Source organism: Candoia aspera, chromosome 5, assembly GCF_035149785.1.
Source record: "Candoia aspera isolate rCanAsp1 chromosome 5, rCanAsp1.hap2, whole genome shotgun sequence".
Lineage (NCBI taxonomy): Eukaryota > Metazoa > Chordata > Lepidosauria > Squamata > Boidae > Candoia > Candoia aspera.
In genome coordinates this window covers 115,457,944-115,483,206 of record NC_086157.1, presented here as the reverse complement: position 1 = coordinate 115,483,206, position 25,263 = coordinate 115,457,944, and the positions used below count along the sequence as shown (strand labels likewise).

General features: G+C 47.4%; 1 long non-coding RNA gene across 1 annotated transcript in view; it reads left to right on the top strand.

The window, feature by feature from the left end:
- Positions 1-18,750, top strand: part of LOC134499347 (uncharacterized) — a 125,868-nt gene extending 107,118 nt beyond the window's left edge. Inside the window, exon 3 of the long non-coding RNA XR_010068118.1 lies at positions 18,653-18,750. This is a non-coding gene — a long non-coding RNA (uncharacterized LOC134499347). The remainder of the gene's footprint in view (positions 1-18,652) is intronic.
- The last annotated feature ends 6,513 nt before the right edge of the window (positions 18,751-25,263 follow it).

Sequence of the window (25,263 nt, the reverse complement as noted above, 5' to 3'; positions counted from 1 at the left end):
AGATTCGTGGTCAAAAGGCTGAGCTAGTAGCAGGGATTAAGGAGAGAGCTGGACACAATGAGGCAGAGTACTTGCTGAGATCTAGGCACTTAACAAACGTTTTGAGGGTGGTAAACAGGAAGGCTTTCAAGCAACGTAAGCTTGTGGTTGGGAAAAGGCCAGTCTTCGCTGAATCTTCTCTCTTCGGTGGTGGGGAAAGATCCAGCGATGCTGAGCATGCATTAGAAGAACAGTGGAAAAGCAGGGAGGGAAATTCAAAAGTAGAGGAACAAGGAGGAGGAAAATGGGGAGGTAGACTTGTCCTTTTCAAAAGCCAGGATGGCTATTAAAAAAAAAAAAGGGAAATGCGAAGAGCCTTTTCCTCTTAAAGCTGAGAAGCATCACAGTAACAAAAAGAGAGAAAAGATGTAGGCGTATAAACTGTCCATGTGTGTCCATGTGATAATTGCATAATAATACTGACAGCAATATAGTGACATTATGAATTTGCAGGATGACTACAAACACACCCACTCTCTTTCTGTGCCTCAGTTTCTCCCCGGCTGTTAACTCACAAGGCTATGAGAATCACGGCATTTGAACTATGCCATCTGCCTGCCCACCTCCTTTTCTATCCTCACCAAATCCTCCAAGGCACTGGACAAATGTTCCTCTGCTAGTCCCAGCAGCCAATTGTCAAAATAAGCAGGAATCACAATTGTCTACTTGGGCTGTGCCAGCTGATGATTAAAGAGCTCTCAGCCTGGCTGTTAGCCAGTTCAGACATTTAATTAACTCTGTCTGCAAAGACTTGCACCCTGGCGCACCGGTTTAGAAGGTGCAGTGTGCACGGGTGTTTGTCTCTGTCACCCGTGAGATGTCTTTGCTGAGAACAGTTGTTCCCACCCTGGTGACCTCCAGATGTTTTAGAATTACAAGTCCCGGAATTTGCAAGCTGCAGGGAAATATAAATCAGTATGGAGATATGCAATCCTGGCTAGGCATTCATAGCATCATAAAATCATACAATGGTAGACTTGGAAGGTACTTCAGAAGACTTACTCTATGCTCACTGCAGGATCCACTACGGCAGTGTTTTTCAACCTTGGCCACTTCAAGATGTGTGGACTTCAACTCCCAGAATTCCCCAGCCAGCTGGCTGGGGAATTCTGGGAGTTGAAGTCCACACATCTTGAAGTGGCCAAGGTTGAAAAACAGTGAGCCAGATCTTCTCCAACAGATGCTATGCTCCAACATCCAGCCTCCACTTCTAGATTTTCACAAAGGACAGCTCACCATGTCTAGGAGTTGCAAAGCCAACTCCTTGGGAAGAAATTTTGCGTGGGGAAGGATTTTAAGGAACTGTTGGGGACCTGGCTGGGCTTAATTCCGTGATTAAGCCTTCTAGAGACACTGCCTTCCAGATACCTTCTTTGCGACCCCAAAATCCCACATCTTAATTGTTCTTTGAAAAGGTAATGCAACAGTGTGCCTCACCTTAACCCTAACTCTTGCATGTGACAACATTTGTTTTAGACATTTAGTTTTTCCCTTTTCTGTTCTGACTTTTAATTTGGGTTCTTTGCATTCTGAGGCCATTGCTGCTGTTTTAACTGGCTCTGCAATTTAATTATTATAACTCTTTGATTTTTCATATTTTGGAGGGCCAACTGATAAGCCGATCCATTTTTGTAGCTGAGAAGCAGGTTACCCGTTTCTGAAATTACCCATCACCTATGCTGCCCCTCTGTGTTCCTTACGACCGTCCTTTGCCCGTTCTCATCTGCAGGGGAGGCTGGCCTGAGCTTTAACAGCCAGTGGCATTTTGCAAAGCCTCCTGGTCATATGTAAGACCACAGCAGAGGTGAGATCTGACAGCACAGGAATCATTCTTGCCAGATGTCACCTTTTGATTGTTGTGAAGATCGATCCCTTGCGCACAAGCTTGGCTGGGGGAAGGAAGGAAGAAGGAAAGGAAAGATCACAATGCCATTTGTCTTCTTCCAAGAGCTTCTCTCCCCCTGTGGTTAATTAGTCAATTTTATGAAGAGGTTAAATAAAGCTTCTGAAACAAGTACTGCAAATTTTGAAAACAATGCCTTGCAGCAACAGAAGTGGGTACAACGAGATCCAGTTTCCGTCCAGTTTTTATTCCATCCATCTCAATGAAGTTCTATCAAACCTAGAAAATATCAAATCCAAGTTGCCTCTCCCGAACTGATCGGCTGTGTTGGTATAATAGGCTGCTCCTCCAGCTACCTAGCAGCTAAATTTGGTCAGCATTACTCTAGGCTTGCGTCTGTGTGGCTTGGTGGGTTGAGTGAATGGAGAACATGGATTCAGTCGGTTTCCAGATCAATTGTGTTGTGCAAAGGTGGCTGTGATCTTAATGCAGTTTTCCCCAGCTAGGTAGGCTTACAGACTTAGGATGTACAAATCTAGAAGACAACATTTTGATTGCCGTGAAGAGATACAGAAAATCATCTTTTTGCTGCCATGGGTGGCTTTCTCACTTTCTGCAACCAAGATGTGGCAGCTCTTCTTTTCTGGCTGGGCTTCAACTGCCAAAATTCGTAGCTGGCATGTTCGGTTGCCTGGGTTCTGGGAGCTAAAATCTGGAGGACATCAGATTGGGAGAGCCTGGCTGTGGCGAGAGAACAGAGCCATGGGAAAGCTCAAGGGACAGGTTATGTGACATGTGATCAAATCAAGTTATGCATACAGTTGCCCACAAAGATCCAGGCACCCCTAAATTATGCCCCAATGGTCAACTTGTGTGTTTCACTGCATCCCCAAATGAACAGGAGCTGACCCAGCATCTCCATAGTACAAAGTCACTCACAATGACTTTCTGCAAAGTGGAATGCCTGCTGACTACTTTTATATGCAGTTCTTCAACATTTTTTTTAAAGAGTGAATCTGACAGGTTTGAAAGCTGGGACACCCTTCCAGTTGTTTCAGTGCTCTTTTTTAATCATACTGTTCAGAAAAGTTGTTAATAAGAGCTCGGAAGGTGATTGACTCATTAGGACTGCAGTTAGACAGGAGAAGACACTTCCACAGGGGAACACATTCTCTGACACTCAACATTCAAGCTGTAACTGTTCTCTCTACTTTCAACTGCTATGGGCTCTTCTGAACAGCTGCCTGTGCACTTGAAATGAAAGGTACAGGTAGTCCTCGCTTAACAACCACAATTGAGACTGGAACCAGTTGTTAAGTGAAGCAGTCATTAAGCGAATCCAACCCAATTTTACGACCTTTTTGTGGTGGTCATTAAGTGAATCACTGCAGTCATTAAGCAAACCACATGGTTGTTAAGTGATTCACATGGTTCCCCATTGATTTATTTGCCAGAAGCCAGCCAGGAAGGTCGAAAATGGTGATCACATGACCACGGGATGCTGCAATGGTCATAAATGTGAACCAGTTGCCAAGTGCCCAAATCGTGATCACGTGACTGTGGGGACGCTGTGACGGTTGTAAGTGGGAGCCCCAGTTGTAAGTTGGTTTTTTAGCACCGTTGTAAGTCTGAACCATCACTAAAGGAATGGTTATTAAGTGAGGACTACCTGTACTCTTGTAAACCAGGGAAAGGCTTCAAAGAAATCTCTCAGTGTTTTCAGCTAGCAGTATCAACTGTGAGAAACCCTGCTCAGCAATGGAAGTTTCATAGGGCTGATGAAGTCCAAGGTAAGGTCGAGAAGACCAGCTGTGGCTGCAGGGTATGGTCAAAAAACCCGAAATGGATTAATGTGCAATGCACATAAAAAACAAGTGCAGCTTAGATTGCGCTGTGGTGGCCACCCTCTTGGGTTTTTTGTGCACACCCTCTGGATAGCCCTGTAGAAGACCAAAAACTGCCTCTGCTAGGACTGCCCAAGAACTGGTCACATCTGCAAAACAGACCCACAGATCTGTGAGGATCTGATGGGAACTTGAGCTGAGACTGAAGAAGGTGTCCACAGTACAGTGTTACTTCTGCATGAGATGGTGGGAAGGCTGGGAAAGTAATGTTGTTGATTTGTTCAGTCGCTTCCAACTCTTCGTGACTCCATGGACCAGCCCACGCCAGAGCTTCCTCTCGGTCGTCAACACCCCCAACTCCCCCAGGGACGAGTCCGTCACCTCTAGAATATCGTCCATCCACCTTGCCCTTGGTTGGCCCCTCTTCCTTTTGCCTTCCACTCTCCCCAGCATCAGCATCTTCTCCAGGGTGTCCTGTCTTCTCATTATGTGGCCAAAGTATTTCAGTTTTGCCTTTAGTATCATTCCCTCAAGTGAGCAGTCTGGCTTTATTTCCTGGAGGATGGACTGGTTGGATCTTCTTGCAGTCCAAGGCACTCTCAGAATTTTCCTCCAACACCACAGTTCAAAAGCATCGATCTTCCTTCGCTCAGCCTTCCTTATGGTCCAGCTCTCGCAGCCATATGTTACTACAGGGAACACCATTGCTTTAACTATGCGGGCCTTTGTTGTCAGTGTGATGTCTCTGCTCTTAACTATTTTATCGAGATTTGTCATTGCTCTTCTTCCAAGGATTAAGCGTCTCCTGATTTCCTGACTGCAGTCAGCATCTGCAGTAATCTTCGCGCCCAGAAATACAAAGTCTTTCACTGCTTCTACATTTTCTCCCTCTATCTGCCAGTTATCAATCAAGCTGGAAAGTAATAGGAGGAATGTAGTAAATAAACGACCATATGATAAAAGAGGAGCGTATCTCGTAAGCTGCAAAAGCCTGGGAAGACCAGATTCCAGTTGCTCAAAGAACCTACCTTCACAAACTCATTAATAACTTAGGACTGGAAGGTCTGTCGCCGTTTCCAAGATTCTGTGCTTCCCCCCTAACCCTTGCATTAAAAACACGTTATTAGAAGTCTTTGCAACTCTTGTTTCCTTGATCGTGCTGGCCTGCGAAGCGCTTGATAGCTTCGACAACAAGCGTCTTCATGGGAGCATTTTCAGGAGGAAGCCCTTTTTCTGACCTCATTGCAAAAGTCATCATCTAAATTACTCAAAAGAAAACTTTGATGAGTGTGAAATGTTCTGGAACAAAGTGCTTTCTTTGGACTGATGAAACCAAAATTGAACCGTTCAGCCACAATTGCACAGATACATTTGAAGCAAAGAGGGTGAAGCGTCTGAGGAACAAACATTTGCTAACCATTAAGCGTGGCTCCGTTAAGCTTTGGGGCTGTATGACAGCCAGTGGCCCAGGAAATATGATGTGGGTGGCAGGAAGAATGGGTTCAACTAAATATTGCTATATCCTAGAAGCTAACGTCCCACAGTTGGTGAAGAAATTGAAGCTCAAAGAGGCTGGATGTTTTGACAAGACCAATCTCCAAATCAGCCTTGAAGTACTTAGAGAAAAGAAAAATAAAGAGTCTGGAATGCCATGTCCAGTTCCCAGATTTGAATATTATTGAAAATATGTGGGAAGAGCTCCAATATGGGCCCAGGTTACCTGGGGAACTGTCTCATCCCAATTACATTGACCCATCCCACCCGGTCCAACAGGAAGGGCATGTTACGGATCCCGTCAGCTACAGGATTTTGACTGGCAGGGTCTAGGAGGAGAGCCTTTTCTGCCGTGGCCCTTGCCCTGTGGAACATTTTGTCCCCAGAGGCGAGGTTGGCCCCCACTCTTCTGGCCTTCTGGAATAGCATCCAAACCTGGCTCTGCCAACTAGCTTGGGGGTCCAAGAGTGGTGGGCAGCCCTGGGGGTGGTTGGCAGTTTGAGGATACTCTGTCCGCCTTTTGGTTTCCCTTTTTTATCTTCTTCCCTTTTTTCTATTTTTATAATGGTTTTTTTACAACTTTTATTTGTAAGCCACCCAGAGTCACTTTTATAGTGAGATGGGCGGTGTATAAATTAAACAAACAAACAAACAAACAAACAGACAGACAGACAAATATTCAGGGCATTCAAGGAGTCTAAGAATACTTCTGAGCTAGAAGGGTTCTGCAAGGAAGAGTGGGAAAACATTCCCAACGCAAAAATTGGCAGACATTCCGATGGCTACAATAAATTTTTGGAAGCCGTTTTATTTCTACGATGTCCGAACTTTTGCACCAAAGATATTCACTTTAAAAAAGGAAGAAGAATTTGTGAACAGCCTCTTGTGGGTGGTGGTGCTAGAAGTTTGCTTGGAGCAATGTTATGCCGCTAGAAAGCTGCAGGGATTTGTCCAGGCAGCCGCCAGGAGTCATGACTGACACAAAGACACACACACAAAACCAAACCAGACCAGACCAGACCAAAACACCCACCCATGGCTGAGCTGACCAAGGTGGTCTGCTGGGCAGCTGCGGTTGATTCATTATCTTAAGGTAACTTGCAAGATTCACCAAAACCCCAGTAGCTGAACAGGGACAGAAGCAGTAGTACAAATATTGGGCAACAGCACTTCCAGTGTGTCCTGGACTCATTTTGTTCCATTTTGTCCTTGTGCTAAAATGTTCTTAATTTAGTCATGGTAACTGGAGCTTTGAAGGGCCAAGGATGATATGATCCACAGTTACGTTTTCGTGGATCAACCTCTGCTTGGCAAGGAGCCATCTGGGGCTGATTGGAGGGTACACCTTTTTGGCAGAACAAGGAAAAATACTAAAATAATAAGCATCAAAGATCAGCCCATGCAGGGACCGGTCAAAGGCAAATGTGAAGGCAACAGGAGCCTCCCTTTGTTGTTTATTCGTTTAGTCGCTTCCGACTCTTCGTGACTTCATGGACCAGCCCACGCCAGAGCTTACTGTCGGTCGTCGACACCCCCAGCTCCCCCAGGGACGAGTCTGTCACCTCTAGAATATCATCCATCCATCTTGCCCTTGGTCGGCCCCTCTTCCTTTTGCCTTCCACTCTCCCTAGCATCAGCATCTTCTCCAGGGTGTCCTGTCTTCTCATGATGTGGCCAAAGTATTTCAGTTTTGCCTTTAATATCATTCCCTCCAGTGAGCAGTCTGGCTTTATTTCCTGGAGGATGGACTGGTTGGATCTTCTTGCAGTCCAAGGCACTCTCAGAATTTTCCTCCAACACCACAGTTCAAAAGCATCGATCTTCCTTCGCTCAGCCTTCCTTATGGTCCAGCTCTCACAGCCATATGTTACTACAGGGAACACCATTGCTTTAACTATGCGGGCCTTTGTTGTCAGTGTGATGTCTCTGCTCTTAACTATTTTATCGAGATTTGTCATTGCTCTTCTTCCAAGGATTAAGCGTCTTCTGATTTCTTGACTGCAGTCAGCATCTGCAGTAATCTTTGCACCTAGGAATACAAAGTCTTTCACTGCTTCTACATTTTCTCCCTCTATTTGCCAGTTATCAATCAAGCTGGTTGCCATAATCTTGGTTTTTTTGAGGTTTAGCTGCAAACCAGCTTTTGCACTTTCTTCTTTCACCTTCATCATAAGGCTCCTCAGTTCCTCTTCACTTTCAGCCATCAAAGTGGTATCATCTGCATATCTGAGATTGTTAATGCTTCTTCCAGAGATTTTAACTCCAGCCTTGGATTCCTCAAGGCCAGCTTGTCGCATGATGTGTTCTGCATACAAGTTGAATAGGTAGGGTGAGAGTATACAGCCCTGCCGTACTCCTTTCCCAATCTTAAACCAGTCTGTTGTTCCGTGGTCTGTTCTTACTGTTGCTACTTGGTCGTTATACAGATTCTTCAGGAGGCAGACAAGATGACTTGGTATCCCCATACCACTAAGAACTTGCCACAATTTGTTATGGTCCACACAGTCAAAGGCTTTAGAATAGTCAATAAAACAGAAATAGATGTTTTTCTGAAACTCCCTGGCTTTTTCCATTATCCAGCGGATATTGGCAATTTGGTCTCTAGTTCCTCTGCCTTTTCTAAACCCAGCTTGTACGTCTGGCAATTCTCGCTCCATGAACTGCTGAAGTCTACCTTGCAGGATCTTGAGCATTACCTTACTGGCATGTGAAATGAGTGCCACTGTTCGATAGTTTGAACATTCTTTAGTGTTTCCCTTTTTTGGTATGGGGATATAAGTTGATTTTTTCCAGTCTGATGGCCATTCTTGTGTTTTCCAAATTTGCTGGCATATAGCATGCATTACCTTGACAGCATCATCTCGCAAGATTTTGAACAGTTCAGCTGGGATGCCATCGTCTCCTGCTGCCTTGTTATTAGCAATGCTTCTTAAGGCCCACTCAACCTCTCTCTTCAGGATGTCTGGCTCTAGCTCACCGACCACACTGTCAAAGCTATCCCCGATATTGTTATCCTTCCTATACAGGTTTTCTGTATATTCTTGCCACCTTTTCTTGATCTCTTCTTCTTCTGTTAGGTCCTTGCCATCTTTGTTTTTGATCATACCCATTTTGGCCTGGAATTTACCTCCAATGTTTCTAATTTTCTGGAAGAGGTCTCTTGTCCTTCCTATTCTATTGTCTTCTTCCACTTCTGTGCATTGCTTGTTTAAAAATAATTCCTTATCTCTTCTGGCTAACCTCTGGAATTTTGCATTTAATTGGGCATATCTCCCCCTATCACTGTTGCCTTTTGCTTTCCTTCTTTCTTGGGCTACTTCTAGTGTCTCAGCAGACAGCCATTTTGCCTTCTTGGTTTTCTCTTTCTTTGGGATGTATTTTGTTGCCGCCTCCTGAACAATGCTGCCAACTTCTGTCCAGAGTTCTTCCGGGACCCTATCTACTAAGTCCAGTCCCTTAAATCTATTCTTCACCTCCACTGCATATTCCTTAGGAATATTAGTGAGCTCATATCTAGCTGATCTGTGGGTCTTCCCTAATCTCTTTAGTCTGATCCTAAATTGTGCAAGAAGAAGTTCGTGATCTGAACTACAGTCAGCTCCAGGCTTTGTTTTTACCGACTGTACAGATGTCCGCCACCTTTGGCTGCAAAGGATGTAATCAATCTGATTTCGGTGTTGTCCATCTGGTGAAGTCCATGTATAAAGCCGTCTCTTAGGTTGTTGGAAGAGAGTGTTTGTTATGCAGAGTGAATTGTCTTGGCAAAATTCTATCAGCCTGTGTCCTGCTTCGTTTTGTTCTCCCAGGCCATGCTTACCTGTAATTCCAGGTGTCATTTGACTGCCCAACTTAGCATTCCAGTCTCCTGTGATGAAAATAACATCTCTTTTAGGCGTATTGTCCAGTAGGTGCTGCAGATCCTCATAGAACTGCTCTACTTCAGCTTCTTCAGCATTTGTGGTTGGGGCGTATATTTGGATCACTGTGATGTTAGATGGCTTGCCCTGAATTCGAATTGAGATCATTCTGTCGTTTTTTGGATTGTATCCAAGCACTGCTTTAGCCACTTGACTATTAATTATGAAGGCTACTCCATTTCTTTTGTGGTCCTCTTGTCCACAGTAGTAGATCTGGTGGTCATTTGATGTGAAGTGGCCCATTCCAGTCCATTTCAGTTCACTGACGCCAAAAATGTCTATCTTTAATCTTGACATCTCAAGTTGTACTGATCCATTTAGTTTTCACGGCAAAAATATTGGGGTGGGTTGCCATGACCTTCCCCAGGGATCGCATTTAGTCTGACCTCTCTGTCATGACCTTCCCGTCTTGGGTGGCCCTTCACGGTTTAGCTCACGGCATCACTGAGGTGCTCAAGCTCCAGCACCACGACAAGGTAATGATCCTTTGCTGAAGGGAGCCTCCCTGGAGTGATGGAAATGGAGAATGCAAATGTTTAAATTAGATTAACTTACTCGATTATGTTAAATTAACTCATTGAACTAGTGAAGTGTTTCTCAAGCAAGGCAACTTGAAGACTTGTGGACTTCAACTCCCAGAATTCCCTAACCAGCACAGAATTCTGGGAGTTAAGTCCACACATCTTAAGGTTGCTAAGCTTGAGAAACCCTGGGGTGGAGACGCCAAGCCCCTCGCCATCTTCGTTGCTCCGCCCTGCCCTCTCCCTTGTTCCTCAGCATCCCCCTCTGGTGCTTTGGTTGCGAATCCAGGCGCAGTCCGACGGGGGCATATGGGCCAGCACTGCCACTTCCAACTTTTTTTTAGTGAAGTTTTACTGCTTTTTGATGAATAACAGGAAAAGGAAAACAAAAACAGAACACAGAAATAATACTATCACGATACATACACTTCCAAGAAAAAGGAAAAGAAAAACATGAAGAAGTGCTGTTACAAAGAAGGGAAGAGATTCAGCAAAGGAAAAAAAACTTGTCATTGTATGTGTGTGTGTGTGTATATATATATATATATATACACACAGACATACACACACACGTACATACAGCACACCCGCCCACCCACCCACACACAAATGAGTCTCATATTTCATTCCACTTGCGCCTACAGCATCTATATTTATGGGCGATCCGCTCAAAGGCCGCAAGCGCAGCCAGGCCTTCAGTCCGTTGAGTCGATGGGGCCGTAGATTTATCTTTCCAATGCTGCCACATCAGTCTTTAGGCCACAGTAAGGGCACGGAGAATCCACTTACGTCCTCCAGATGTCAGATTCAATGTCCTAGGTATATCGCTCAAAAGAAGATGATCCTCTGAGAAAGTTAGCTTTTGTCGCACAGTCACATTGACAGAGTCCGCTACCCTCTCCCCAAACTTTAGTAAGGACGGGACGTTGTAAAACACACGCTTTAAAGAGGCATTGTCCTTACTACGTCCCCAACAAAATGCTGTTTTTGGCAATCCCGTTCCATGCGAACGTTGTGGGGTCCAGAGCCACCGCGTCAGACTTAAATAGCTCCTCCCGCACCGGATGCCCATCTTCTCCCTGGGAGAAATTCAGCGCTGTGCCACGTTTGCTTTCACCCACGGGCCATGAGCAAAGCGTCTTCAGCAACAGGGTGCTGATGAAGGGGCTACAGAACTCATTATCTGCCAGGGTGAGATGATTTGGACAAATCAGGGCCTTGGATGAATAGGACGACCGGATGCGGGACAAACAGAGGCATGTTTCTGGGGCACCATAACGTCAAACCGCTCAGCAGCAATGTGGCACATTCCGCCCTTCGTTATTTGGAGGTAATGAGTCTGCATCTCACCCAATTGCCCCGAATGGACCTCTTGGCTCTGGAGCCTCCTGCAGGTTCTGTCTCTGACAGCCAGGAATGGTCTCAGCCCCGCCCTGTGGTGCAGTTGTGCAAAGTCCTAAGCAGTGTGGAGGGAAGAAAATTGCCCAGAGGTATAAAACCAGTGGCCATAAAGAAGGTGCCCAGTTTTGTAGCATCCACCAGGGTGGGGTGGTGGAGTTCAGCCAAACCCAATCAACCACATTATGGATTAACACCATCCTGAACCCAACCTTTGTCTTGGCCTAGAATCCCAGAATCATAAACTCTAAGGGTTGGAAGGAGCCTCAGAGATCTTCCATCCCAACTTCCTGACCAGTGGAGGAATCCATGAGAGCATCCCCAACAAGTATAGCCATCCATTCTCCCCTTTGAAAACCCCAGTGAAGGGAGACCACCGTTGTTCTAGCCCAACCATTCCACCCCTTAACCATTCACTGTCAGAAAATTCAGCCCAACCTCCTCTCTTTTATTTTCAATCTGTCAGTCTTCTGAAAACGGGGTTATATTTTATTTGTTTTTCAGAGAGCACCAAGGACTCCACATTTGTTTTTACTTCATTCTGCATAAATTTGCAAAGATTATAGCCAGCGATTCTGAGATCGCTTCTGCCAATTCTTTCAACACACAAGGATGAATTGGTTTGCTGCTAGAAACCTTGACTGAATGACTGAATGACTGAATGACTGAATGATTGATTGATTGATTGATTGATTGAATGAGTGAATGAGTGAATGAGTGAATGAGTGATTGATTGAGTGATATCAGTAAGCCATGTCAGTCAACCAAGATTTGGAGCAAGGCACAAGGAATGACACCACCACCCCCAAGCCCTATTTTGCATTCCTGCCAACCCCTCCTCATTCTGAGCCGTCATCTTCCAACTGCATTCCAACAAGCTCAACCTCCCACTTTCCACTCCTTAGTTATCACTCTGCTTCCATTTCTTGTAAGCTCTGCTTCCTTCAGGGTCAACCAGTGTGCCAAAATGCATTTAAATTTAAAAAAAAAACTTCCAGGGGCTTAACCAAACAGAAATTCAGCCGTAAGCGTCACCTGCGACCTGCAGTTTGCAGCATCCTTGCTTCGGATTAAATTCAGTCCAAAGAAAAGATATTTTTTTTTCAGAGAACTTCACCTCCCCAAAGCAGTGGCTTAATTTCTGCCATTTTTCTTTGCAAGAAAAATGCACACGTTTCCTGCAGTTTGGCTTCCACTGTAACTTTTCAGATAGCAAGTGGTTTAGCCGTGGGACTGCGAGGTAGGCAGGAAATGGTTAACTGAGCAGCTTTTATCCAAATCAAGAACACAGTTAATGCGAGCACATTCGTTGTTCCTTCTTTCTCATATATTTCCAGACTTCAAAGGAATCAAGGCAGTTCATCTCCGCTCCCAATTTTGTAGTTATAACAAAGCAAAGCTGGTTGACATGACATTTCTTGAGCAGTGTCCCAAAAGTGTCTCCAATTTAGGGCATGCTTTGCTATTTTTTTCCCAAACACAGTCATCAGGGGTGTCCTGGGGGGTCAAAAAAGTCAGGATAGCTTCTGTAACTGTGCAATCAAAGCCCTGCCCCAGGTCTCCATGCATAGTGGCTGACACTCAGGTCCGGTAATGGGGGACAGTGTGTCCCTTTGATTTATTCTCCCCTCCTCTCCCAGATCTCCCTGGTACTATAACAGGTTTGGGGAAAAATGCCCACGTGGTTTTCTTGGCAGTACTATAAAATTTGCTATTCCCGGTCAAGCCCTGGGATTATCTGGGTGTGGTTCTCCCATCCGGGTACAAACCAGCTCCGTTTAGGTTTTCAAGCTTGGCTCGGTGCTCCCACTGGAGGCTGACGAGACCCGGGAGACATTCTGACCTCGTCTGAGGAAGAAACTGGGTGGGATCTGGGCAGGGGAGGGGGCATAGATCTAGAGATTTCTCATTCGGTTTGAGAAGGCTGTTGGGATCTTTCTCAAATGATAGCGAGATAATGGGAGCCCCCTGTCAACAAAATTGTTTTGTGAACCCCATGGCAGAGGTAGCAGCGAGCAGAGAGGTGGTGGCATGTGCCAAGGGAGGGAGGCAGAAGATAAGTTATTATTCTCTTGGGCCTCGTATTGTTCTTCCATCATTGCTAACTTTTCGTGACCCAATGAAACATAACTAGAGAGGGGGAAAATGCTATTTTCCCAAGATTGCCTCCAGTGGCTCCTTTTCTCGGTCATTGCAAGCTCCAATTAGTGATTGCATCTCCCCATCTTATCTTCTGCTGGCCTCTATTTTCAAGTGTCATTTTGCTTTCCAAGCTTCAGGGCCTTTCCTGATGGATCTTTCCTTTGTATTAAGTGTGCAAAAAAATTGAACGTTCAGCTTCAGCGGCCTCCCAGAATTTTCTGATACCATAAGTCAGTGTTTCTGAACCTTGGCCACTTTGAGACCGGTGGACTTCAACTCCCAGAATTCCCCAGCCAGCATGAATTCCCCAGCATGCTGGCTGGGGAATCCTGGGAGTTGAAGTCCCCCCAACTTAAAGTGGCCAAGGTTCAGAAACACTGAACTATAGGCTTTTTGGGGAACCCTGCCATACATGATGGTCCTCACTAGTTAGGCTGCTCAAGCTGAGTGAGGGAACCACCCCTCATCTTGTAGGGATGCATCCTAGAATTATAGAGTTGGGAGGGGCTACAAGGATCATCTAATCCAACCCTCTGCAATTGCAGGAAAACCAATTAAACCATCCTCCAGAGGGGGCTGCCCAGCCTCTTCTCCAAAGGTGATGCTCAGGCATTTGCAGGTTGGGGTTCCTCAAGATTCTTCTCTGCCCTCCATTCTGTTTCCCAGCAACACAGAATTTGTGGGGCAGATTTTTTCTGGAGATCTGGACTGAGATAGCCAATCCTGTTCTTCATCAGATTTAGCCAGTTTGGCGTTGTGGTGAAGGCACCAGGCTAGAAAGCAGGAGACTGTGAGTTCTAGTCCCGCCTTAGGCACAAAGCCATCTGGGTGACCTTGGGCCAGCCACTCTCTCTCAGCCCCAGGAAGGAGGCAATGGCAAACCACTCCTGAAAAACCTTGCCAAGAAAACTTCAGGGATTTGTCCAGGCAGTCGCCGAGAATCAGACATGAAGGAACGGGTTAAAAAAAATGAATGGTCTAAATAGTGTCCAGGTATAGTGATGGACTGGGTGAGACCTACTTCCAGGCTGACATTTCATCTGAGCAAGAGAGAAGGGATGTTAAGCTTATCTGTTTGATGAATGGAGGCCGTTCAGGCGTGGATCACAGACACAAACCCACCCCTGCTCCCCAAAGGATCCGATCTGCAGTGGGGAGGTATTTATGGATCCTGCGTTACCCGCAGAAAGTTCTGGATCCCAGCATACTTTTTCTCAGTGACATCCTTGTTTTCTTCGATGAAGACAGCCTGCTCTGCTTATCGGTGCCCCCCAATATTAAGAGGGGAGATGAAATGTGTGGCTTTTCCTTAGCATCAGTTATGTTGAAGACCTCGTTTCTTCCAGGATGGACTTCCTCCAGCCACAGTCCCTGAGTTGTTTCACAGAAGCAAACAAAGAAAGTGAGATTAAAAAAAAGAAAACGCTTGCTTGCCAGGCACCCTGGAACGCAGCGGCCGCCACGCTGGAGGGGAACTAATTGTGAAGCTCATTAGTGATGGAGACACTGGGAGATAATGCCAAATATCATTAAGCTGCTCTGAGAGGTTAAGATGTTGGCGATCTGGGAAGGCTCTCAGGAAGCCTGGGTTGATTTCGGAACGCTGGGCGGGGGACGGCCAGGTGGGTGCCGTGGCAGCCCTTTCTCCCAGCTGCCTGGAGCAGCTAATGGCCCGGCATCTCCTGGGCTGGGTCGTTGGCACCATCCTTGACAATTTAATTGGCTCATGCGAATGTCTGAATCGGAGCTAACTGGAGCCAGAAGCAGGGCTCCCTGACAGTGTCTCCTGCAGACAACGCCTCACCCTTTGGCCCAGCTCAGGGCAGTCATTTTAGGAAGGAAGCGAAATCATTACGGGGTGCCCAGGCCAGCTAGTTCTGATGCTGGGCTCTCGGGCATTGGAGAGGCTGCGGGGAAGCGCAACGATGCCTCTCGGTGTTTCCATGTGGGGTGGCGAGCCCTCTCCAGGGCTGAGGCATCCATGCTGCGGCCCTCTTTTTAATGAAGCTTTATGCTCAACAGGCCCAGGAAGCCAAGAACTAATCCAATAATTACAGCTCAATTTCGGATCAGTGTGAACGTTGGAAGAAGTCACACTGAGGGCTGACAATGGTGGGGCTGGAAGGCACCGTTTGCAAGACTTAGAGTTGGGAGGGGGGCTGTCACAAACTCTGTTAGCCGTTTTGGTGCATTGTTCCAAGGTGATTCTGGAGAAGGCAGGCACCCTCGAGGTCATCCAGTCCAGCCCCCTCTTCTGAGCAGGAACCCAAGCCAGAGTGCCCCGAAAGGCAGCCGACTAGCCTGTCTTTGGACACGTTCAGTGAAGGAGGGGCCGGCCCGTCTTTGGGGAAACAGTTGCCCTGCGAGGACATTTTGTCTAATCTGGAATCTGCATTATTCCACATCCTGCATTCTGGAAGTGCCGTTATATCCCGGACGGGTTTCTCTTCTCCAGGCTAAGCATTCCCAGTTCTTCCAGTCTCTCTCTGCTGAAATCCACTTAGAAGATTTGGATCTTTTCATGGAATCTTAGGTTATAAAGCTTGGAAGGGCCTCTGGGGAACAGCTGGAGCAGCATTCCTCAACCTCGGCCCCTTTACGATGCGTGGACTTCAGCTCCCTGAACAAGGATCTCTGCAGGGAGGTGGTCAAAAAAGTCAAGATGGCAGTCACAAATGTATAATCAAATACAAGATGGGGGCCACAACCGTGTGACGAAACTTGACGGGGGCCACAACCAGGCGTCACATGGAGCAGGGCTTTGATCGCATGGTTGTGACCACCATCTTGACCTTTTTGACCCCCTCTGGGCAGACCTGCCTGTCTTTGAAACCATACCAGTTTCTCTGAATACTTTGTAAAAGGAACTGCGAAAGGATATTGCGGCTTGGATTTTCTGCTCTCCATCTTGGGATAAATTTGCCAAGGTCGGCCCACTGGGGCACCATCCCAGATACTTTCAAGGTTCTCATTTCCAAGGCTGGAATCCTTCCGAAGCCTCTCTTGGTGCAGCCCCCCCATCCCTCCCTCTTATTTCATTTATTCCATTTATTATCCCACCTATTTGCAGGCATCCGGGTTTTCCTTCTGGCCTGCGGCTGGCACAGTTTAGGCTTGAACGTGCGACGTGAGAATAAAGGGTGTGCTTGCGCAAACTGTGTTCCCTTCCAGGAAAATAATGGACGTTACCATAACTCGTTGTTATTTCTCTGCTCCGAGCTAGCCTCTCTCTAACGATGCGATTTTGCACAGTATCAGATAGATAAAAATCTTTTTCGCTAGATGTGGTTCAGGAGAGCTATTGATTGGTGCCCAACAGGAGAGCTGCCCTCTGTGGTTCCATCCTGGTTGGGGGAAAACTGACTTGAACGTTGGGTTTTTTCTGCCATCGCCTGTCTTCCACCAGTGGAGGAAAAAACGGGTGTTCTCATTCCAGGGGTGTTGAGAGGGAAAGAAAAAGGGAAGGAGAAACATGCAGACAGTTCTCGCTTAACAACCATTCGTTTAGTGACGGTTCAGACTTATGACAGGGCTGGAAAAAAAACAGCTTACGACCAGTCCTCACACTTACGACTGTTGCAGCATCCCCATGATCATGTGATCACAGTTTGGGCGCTTGGCAACCAGTTTGGGTTTATGACCATCTCAGCATCCCATGCACACGATCACCACTTTTGGCCTTCCCGGCCAGCTTCTGGCAAGCAAAATCAATGTAGAACCACGTGATTCGCTTAATGACCACATGGTTTGCTCATCACCTGCAGTGATTCACTTAACGCCAGCTGAAGAATAGGTCATAAAATCAGGTTGGATTCACTTAATGACCACTTCACTTAGCAACTGAAATTCTGGTCCCAATTGTGGTCATTAAGCGAGGACTACCTGTAAATAGCTATTTGGGAGAGAGGGCAGAGAAAAGGAGCTTAAGGAAAGGTGGGTCACTACTTAACGGGAAAGGCCAGAATGGAAATGTAGCAGTGGCTGATCAAACATGGTTGCCATTTTCTGCATAATTGGGTTTCCTGATTGCATGGGATTCCCAGTCCCGTGGAAGATACTTTTCAGACCCTCCCTATCAGTGCAGAAATCTGGGGCAGGTTAAATATGCTTCCCCCACCTCCATTCCCTGCATTCATTTTCCTATTCCCCCCAAAGCCAATAGTTGAGTGTTTCTCACCCTTGGCTGCTTTAAGATGGGTGGACTTCAACTCCCAGAACTCCCCAGCCAGCTGTGGGAGTTGAAGTCCACCCATCTTAAAGCAGCCGAGGGTGAGAAGCACCACTAATTGCTTTATTGCCAGCCAGGATCAGCCGTTTCAAATTGTGCCCCACAAATTTGAGTGAACTCGAGAGCACCGTTTGAGAAAGGACGACGTTCCCTCGAACGCAGCCAACTTTCTTTCCCCAGGGTTTTGCATCTGGATGAAGAGTCTGGGGAGATTCTTTTTTTCTTCAATCGCTCGATCGATCAATCCAGCAATCAGTTGGACGTCGGGGGTTGCACCCATTCCCAGCATCAGTCTATGGCAAGCGTTGCCTTCGGCGGCCACAGAAGACCCTCTGGGATGCCGGGGGGGAGGGGAAGAATCATTTTCTAGCCAAGGCCAATTTTGCCTGCCTATAATAAGCCCTTCCAGCAGTTCCACATCCGTCTCAACAGCTGCAGCGGGCACAGTTGCTGCACCGTCGGGGAGAGGTGGGGATTTCAGCCCTGCACCTGCCAACATTCCTTTTCCTAGATGTGCAGTGACGACAGGCTGAGCCACAGCATGGGCCTTCACCGTCTGAAGCCATGCAGGAAGCCCGCCTGAATTCAGTGGCACTTGTTCCTAAGTACAGGCAGTCCTCACTCAATGGCCATTTGTTTAGCGATGGTTCGGACTTGCGACAGTGCTGGAAAAAATTACTTACGACTGGTCCTCACACTTACAGCTGTTGCAGCATCTTCACAGTCACGTGATCACCATTTTCGACCTTCCCGGCCAGCTTCTGGCATGCAAAATCAATGAGGTACCACACGATTCGCTTAACGACTGCCACAAAAAGTTTGTAAACTTGGGTCTGATTCGCTTAATGACCGCTTCACTTAGCAACTGAAATTGCAGTCCCAATTGTGGTCGTTAAGTGAAGCCTACCTGTAAGTCTGTCCAGAATTGCTGCCTTAATGGATTTATCAACATTGGGACCTCTGTACCATATAGTTGGGCTGCAAAACTCCGCACGGCCACTGGGGTGGAAGGAAGTCAGTTTGTGCTGTGGCTTTGCTGCCCCCTGGTGGTTCATCTGAGTTCTGCAGCCCAGGCAGAGCCCCTCTAACCAGGTCCAATTCTGCTAAACGTTTTCCAGGTCAGCCAAGGTAGGGCTGCCCTAAGTTAGTTAATATATCCTTGCAGGTGATACTTGCTGGGGCAATAGAGATCTTAGTTTCAGCGTTTTTCACTCTTTGTGTTACAGGAAAGAGTGTTTGTTTACCTCCTGGATGGGGAAGCGCGTCTGACCTGCAGCGACCCACCACATGACTTTCCGCAGGAGGGCCAGCTCAGGTGAGGCTCGACTCGGTCTCGGTACCCACGTGCACCCACAGACATGTGAACGCCCGTCATTTACAAGGGCAGATGGTTTCTTTAGGGAACGAGAGAGAGAGCATCACTGGGACGATCGGGGTCCTTTCACAGAACCTTAGATAGTAAAGCTTGGAAGGGCCTCTGGAGATAATCTAAACCAGTGTTTCTCAACCTTGGCCGCTTTAAGATGTGTGGACTTCAACTCCCAGAACTCCCCAGCCAGCATGCTGGGGAATTCTGGGAGTTGAAGTCCACACATCTTAAAGCGGCCAAGGTTGAGAAACACTGACCTAAACCCAGCCGCTGCCAATGCAGGGAGGCACTGCTATGGTTTGCCTATAATCTAGTATACAATTCTGTTCTCTTAAAGGATTATTGTTATTGTTATTGTTATTAGACTTTGTTTTGCTTGTTGCCTGGAGTGGTCAAACAATAGGGCAAAACCCTATCTGACAGGTTCAGGGATGTCCTCAGGGGTCAAAAAATTCAAGATGGCCATCATGGCACATGAATAAAAAAGGGGTGGTTCTTGAATTGCACTGGCATGGCTGTCATTTTGACATTTTTGACCCCCCTGATGCTCCTGCTAGCAGCAAACACCCCTTTCTGCCCATTTTATATTTTGCCTATGGCCACTTTGGAGGGATAATACCAAACGAGCAGCAGAGTGGGGATGCCTAGAGTGGTCCCGTGTTTGTAGGGCTCCTCTAGGATGTCTTTTCTGCTGCCAAGGAGGAATGAGATAGTTAAGTCCCTTATTCAGATAATTGGAGGACACTGATGAATTTGGGGAGATAATTAAACCCCAAACAGGGGCTGCTGGGGGCTAAATCTACCCCACTTAATTTTCACTGGCCCGGTTGATCACCAGCCCCCTCCCCCCTTGCAAACAAGGCCAGCTACACTGTTAGAAAGCCATTCCAGATGACTTCCATAAGCAAGCCAAGCCGTATATTGAGCATTTCCTTTCCACTGGAGACATCAAAGCCAATTCCTGTAATAATTAATTTTCTCTTAACAGGAAAGCAGAAGGGGGGGGGGTAGTCCTGAGAGAAATCTGAATTAACCCCGTGATGTCTTTTATTCAGACACCTCGTAATGTAAAACAGCAGCACGGCATGTGTCTGCTGTTCAGCATGAAAAATGTGGCACTGAAAAAACCCTCGCAACCCGCAGCTGGGGTGGGCACGGAGGAGATATCTGAGGGATGTCACAGATGCTTGCCATGCTCTGTGGCCCGAATGTGCAGCCAAACCGGAAAATCTGGTTTGATGCGGACAGGGAGAAAGCCTTGCACGCCCCGGCATTTCCAAGCTGGCTCCTCTGCCCTGCAAGCCTTGTGCCTGTTTTCATGCCACCGTCGGGAAGAAGGAGCCCGCAAAGGGATGGGATAGTTGTATATATTGATTCAAAACCTCCCTGCTGTATCCTTGGCTGCCGGTCTACAGCTTGCAAATTAACTTGCCTTACATTAACAAATCAATTACAGGAACATGTGGCAGTTACCCTACAATTGCCATTAGAAACCCCACGGCGGCCTTGGCTCGTGCCACCGTGTGTTTGGCGCTCTGGTCTCTCGGTGGCGACGGAGGGGCTGAGCACAGAGGAACCCCGTCTGAATGCCCCTGATCTCTGGCGAATGGCATGTTCCTCACCCCGTTTGCAAAGCAGGCTGGACTTCAGCCGCGTCAAATGGAGGGGGCTGAAGCTTTTTATGGCAGCGTGCCTTTGAGGATATGCTGCAGAACAGGGCGGGCGGGGGGGGACAGGGGTGTCCGCAGAATGTGTTCAGAAAAGTCAAGATGGTGGCCAGGACGGCTCAATAGAAGCTCTGCCTGTTTTTTAGATGCAGTGTGCTCAAAAAAGTCAACAGGGAAGCCAGGATAGATAGAATGATCAAAGCTCCGCTTGTTTTTGTTTTTTTAATGTGCATTCAACATGATGTGCATTTTTCTGCACATGGCACATTATGTGCCTTACACTTTAAAAAACAGGCAGTGCTTCAGTGGCACCATCCTGGCTGCCCTCCTGACTTTTTTGACCGTTTGCTGCAGACACCCCTGAAATGTAAACATCTAGGCTTTGATGTGCAAGTGATGTCTGGCTCTCTGCACAGTGGACTGGTTTGAGAGGCCATCACTGTTGCTGCACTGGAGATAAATTTGTTTTTAGGGAAGGAAAAACAAATTCCTGCCCTTTTTTTACTTCCTTTCTCCATTTGATCTATATCTCACCTTTCCTCTGGGAACGCAAGGCTCTTATAGCAATCTTCCTTCCAGCTTTTCCCTGCAACAACAGCCCTGTCAGGTAGGCAACTGTTAGAGAAAGCGATTGGCCTGAAGTCACTCAAGGCGCTTCCCTGGCTGACCGTGATCTGAACTGGCATCTCCCTGGTGCGAATCAAGCGCTTTTGACTGCCCCACTACTCCTCTGCCTCCGTCCCTAATAGATGCATCGATCCAGGTCAAAGGATGGTGCAAACATCATATTCCTTAAGAATATTTCTTTCTCCGTTTTCTTACAAGCTCAGAACGAAGAATATCCGGGGCAATATTTTTCTGGGTGGTAACTTCTTCCCAGGATTGTCTGTGACCATCTCTGAAGTGAATTTTCCTCTGCTTCTTCTCAACCACTTTTCCTCTTCGCTCTCTGGCGTAGCGGACGTACGGTTTACTGAGCTGCAGCTACATCCCTTGCTCCAGCGATGGGTCCCATCTGGACTTGTAAAGCATTTCCCCTCCCATGAAAAAACACTTTGTCTCTCTGTTTAAACAGCAGATCTGTCATTTAATTACTTGCTCCAGGAGGCTGCCAGGAACTGCCTGAGAGGCTAACATGGACACGGAGTTGATTTTTCACTCCATGTGTTTGCTGGGACATGAAACTCAGATTAATTCTGCCAAGATGCCTTCTGTGGTGGCAGGGGATCCCTGCAAGGCAGTGGGAATATAATATATCAGCAGAGCTACAGTGGGAAAAGCAGAATAAGTTCCTTGATTATGTGGCACAAGGCCAAGCTTTCCCAACATGGGCATTCCCGGAGGGGTCAAAAAGGTCAAGAGGAGGGCAGCAATGGAGCCCCATTCCTTTTTGACACAGACACAAAACACATTTAAAAGGGTGTGTGTGTTAACCACATAGTCCTGGCTGACACTCTGATTTTTTGACACCTCCAACCCCTGGGATATCTCTGCCTCTGTAGTCAGTTCAAAAGTGCCACATTTGGGCAATTCCTCCAGAGAAAAACCTACGCCCCCCCACCTGCTGCCAGCTTCCTCCACCTCCCACTGCCACGCTTATCCTGTAGCATTGCCAGTTGTATTGATCCTAGAGTTGTTCTTTCTTTCTGTTGCCCTCCGTTGCCCTCCGTTGCCATTTAATCCGGTTGTCAGAAGCATCTTTGCGTCTTAACGCTGTTGCTCAGGTGGAGAAACTTAGCAATATCAGCTGGAAAATGGGCTGCTCCTGCTCAGAGAATATGTTTGCAAAGCAGTGTGGGCAAATGAAAGCAGGGCAACCCTGTGCCAAACAGCACCACCCCAATGCCATCTGCATGCTGGGCAAAAGTGGCTCAGATCCACCAGAAATCAGGTGGCTGAAAGGAGAGAAAGTGAAGTCACTTGCAGGGAAGGGCGTCTGCTCTTTTCCAAAGTCCAGTAGGTCACAGAGCATGACCTTTGGCCCATTTGTATAATGATGTCCTTGTGCAAATGGCCCGTTATGTCCTTTGGGTAATGGCATGGTTATGCAAAAGATGTAGATTGCAGCAGAATTTGATCCACTGCATGCGAAGTCTGCTGAATGCAGGTCCAGAAAAAGGAAATCTGGCTGTATTTTGGTTCTTTGATACACACACACCCACACACACACCAGCTATCCCCAACCCAGCAGCATCACAATGTGTTAGGCTGCATCTCCAAACATCCCCAAGCCACAAGGGCAGCGAACATGGACTCTACCAAAGGAACCCCCGCCTTGCAGTAAACATCGCTCCCCAGCAACTCCCCGCTTGGAACTTCTTTGATCAATTGCAGCCATTAACACCAGGAAGGGCTAAATGACTTTTGAGCAAACAGTCTGAAAAGGAAAAAGAGGACATAAATCCTGGTTTGTGCTGAGCTATAAAAGACACGTGGGGATGAGAATCCTGGTAGTAAACAAATATTTGCCCAGGATGTGGCAGGTGTGCAAGCAGAGGGCAGAAGGCTGCTGACTCCCTGGCCCCGGCCCCATGGAGGCGTGGTGGGATCCCACCGACACGTCTCCCCGCGTCTGGGGCTCACTCTTTGCTTGGGACCTCTGCTGACCCACTGCAGCAGATCCTTCCAGTGGTTCAGAGGGCGGGCTGGTCTGCTCCTTGGCGCACCCCAAGGGGTCAGCCAACCTGAAGCCCGGAATTAGAAGACGACATGGAGGAATCAAGTCCAACCCCCTGCTTAGGGCATGGCCACAGGGGAAAGCCACCAGATTGGAGGCTCTCCAGCCTTTGCTGGGACACACCAAGCCAAGGACACGTAGGATCAGAGAGGTCCCAATTCCTCCTTTCAGCTGATCACTCTGAATCCAGCAGCCACTCTATTGCTCCCTGGCTCCCTTGACTTCTGGGGATGAGCTCTCTCCACGGTCAGGCCACTGATTTGTGGCGCTGCTGGAGGGACAGGGGGTAGAGAGGGGTGAGGAGCAGTTGATTTAGCGCTCCTTTCCACTCTGTTCATGGAAGAGCTTGCAGGGGTCAACTCTAGTCTGGATGGAAGACCGTCCCCTGAAGTTTTAGAGAAATGCATGCGCGTAAACAATTGCTCCACGTGATCTGGACTCTGTAGGCCTGTTAATGCGCCCCATGATGGCCTTTGCCATTTTAGCAGCTGCATCGCACTGTTGGCTCATGTCCAACTTGTCGTTTACTACAACATCCAGATCCTTGTCAAATAGTCAGCTTTGCCTCTCCTAATCTTCTGCCTTCCAGCGCTATTCAAAATGAATTCAAGGCTCAGGGCCAGACAAATTTCATCCTGGGATGTGGAAGGAATTGTGCTGGAGAGGGGATTGCAGACCTGCTAACTGTAATCTTTGAGAATTCCTGGAGGTCCTATCTTTAAAAAGGAGAAGCAGGTGGTGCTTATGACTTCATATTTGTCCCCCTGTGTTAAGATTTCAAGTTCTCATTGCTTGCTTCCCAAATTACAGGTAGTCCTCGACTTACAACCATTCGTTTAGTGCCTGTTAGAAGTTACGACAACACTGAAAAAAGTGACTTGCGGCTGGTCCTCACACTTACAACTGCTGCAGCATCCCTGCGGTCACATGATCAAGATTCAGGCACTTGGCAACCAGCCTGTATTTACAACGGTTGCAGTGTCCCAGGGTCATGTGATCACCATTTGCAACCTTCCCACCCAGCTTCTGACAAGCAAAGTTAATAGAGGAAGCAGGATTTGCTTAATGACCACATGATTTACTTAAAGGCCACAGTGATTCACTGAATGACCGCAGCAAAAAAGGTCATAAAATCAGGCATGTCTCACTTAACAACTGCCTCACTTAGCGATGGAAGTTCCAGTCCCTATTGTGGTCATAAGTCAAGGACTACCTATATATGCTTCAAGATAGTGATATCTCCCAGTAGCTTTGCTGATGTAACTTCCTGCCAATCTCTGCCCCTCCTTCTCCTCTTCAACCCATGGTGAGACATTCATTTCTGGATTTTTGCAATGCTCTTCTTTTGCCCTAAAACCCTCCTGTTTGTCAAAGACACCCTTCCCAGTCTTTGAGAGATGTAGCCCATCTCTGGCCAGGAATCCTTCATGTAGGTAGAACCATTTGTGATCAAGGAACCCATCTTGGCAGCACCGTTCTTCATCTTCCTGCCCAGGGCCTCCTAGTCTCTGGAGATCCGTTCCAGGTCTCTTCTGGAAGAACCATTTGTCCCCATGTGAATCATTAGAAAGGGAGAATTATTGATGATTTGAAGAATCCTGGTGCGCTGTAGATTCCATCCTGGATCTCTTATCAATATCCTTCTGTGCCTTTTGGCCTGGAAGGGTCAAGATTTGGTGTCTCCCTGAGGAATCGTCTGGTAAGGATTGGGGAAGCCATTAGAAATGGATTGGGTGGAGGAACAGTCCTGAAAGTACCTTGATGCCAGGCCAGAGATGCATTTATAGGTTTAAACCAGGGCAGCTGCCGTCTTATTGGTAGCCACTGCAGTGACCCTAAAACTCTATATGGCCTGGGGTTGTCAAGATACAAGCCACCGCATCTTGCACCAAGTGTAGCTTCTGGGTGGTCTTCAAGGTAGCCCTTGCGCACTGCAGAAGCCCAGACAGGTGGGGTCAAGTGCCTGAGTCACCTGCCCTTCCCACTGGGTTTCTGCTGGATCAGAGGCAGCAGCTGGCCCAGGACCACATGTAGCCCCGGAGGTTGGGCCGGTCATTTGAGAGGGGCTGGGGCCCTTCTTCTCTTCCACCCAGGCATTGCACAATCCGGAATGGGATTGGCTGG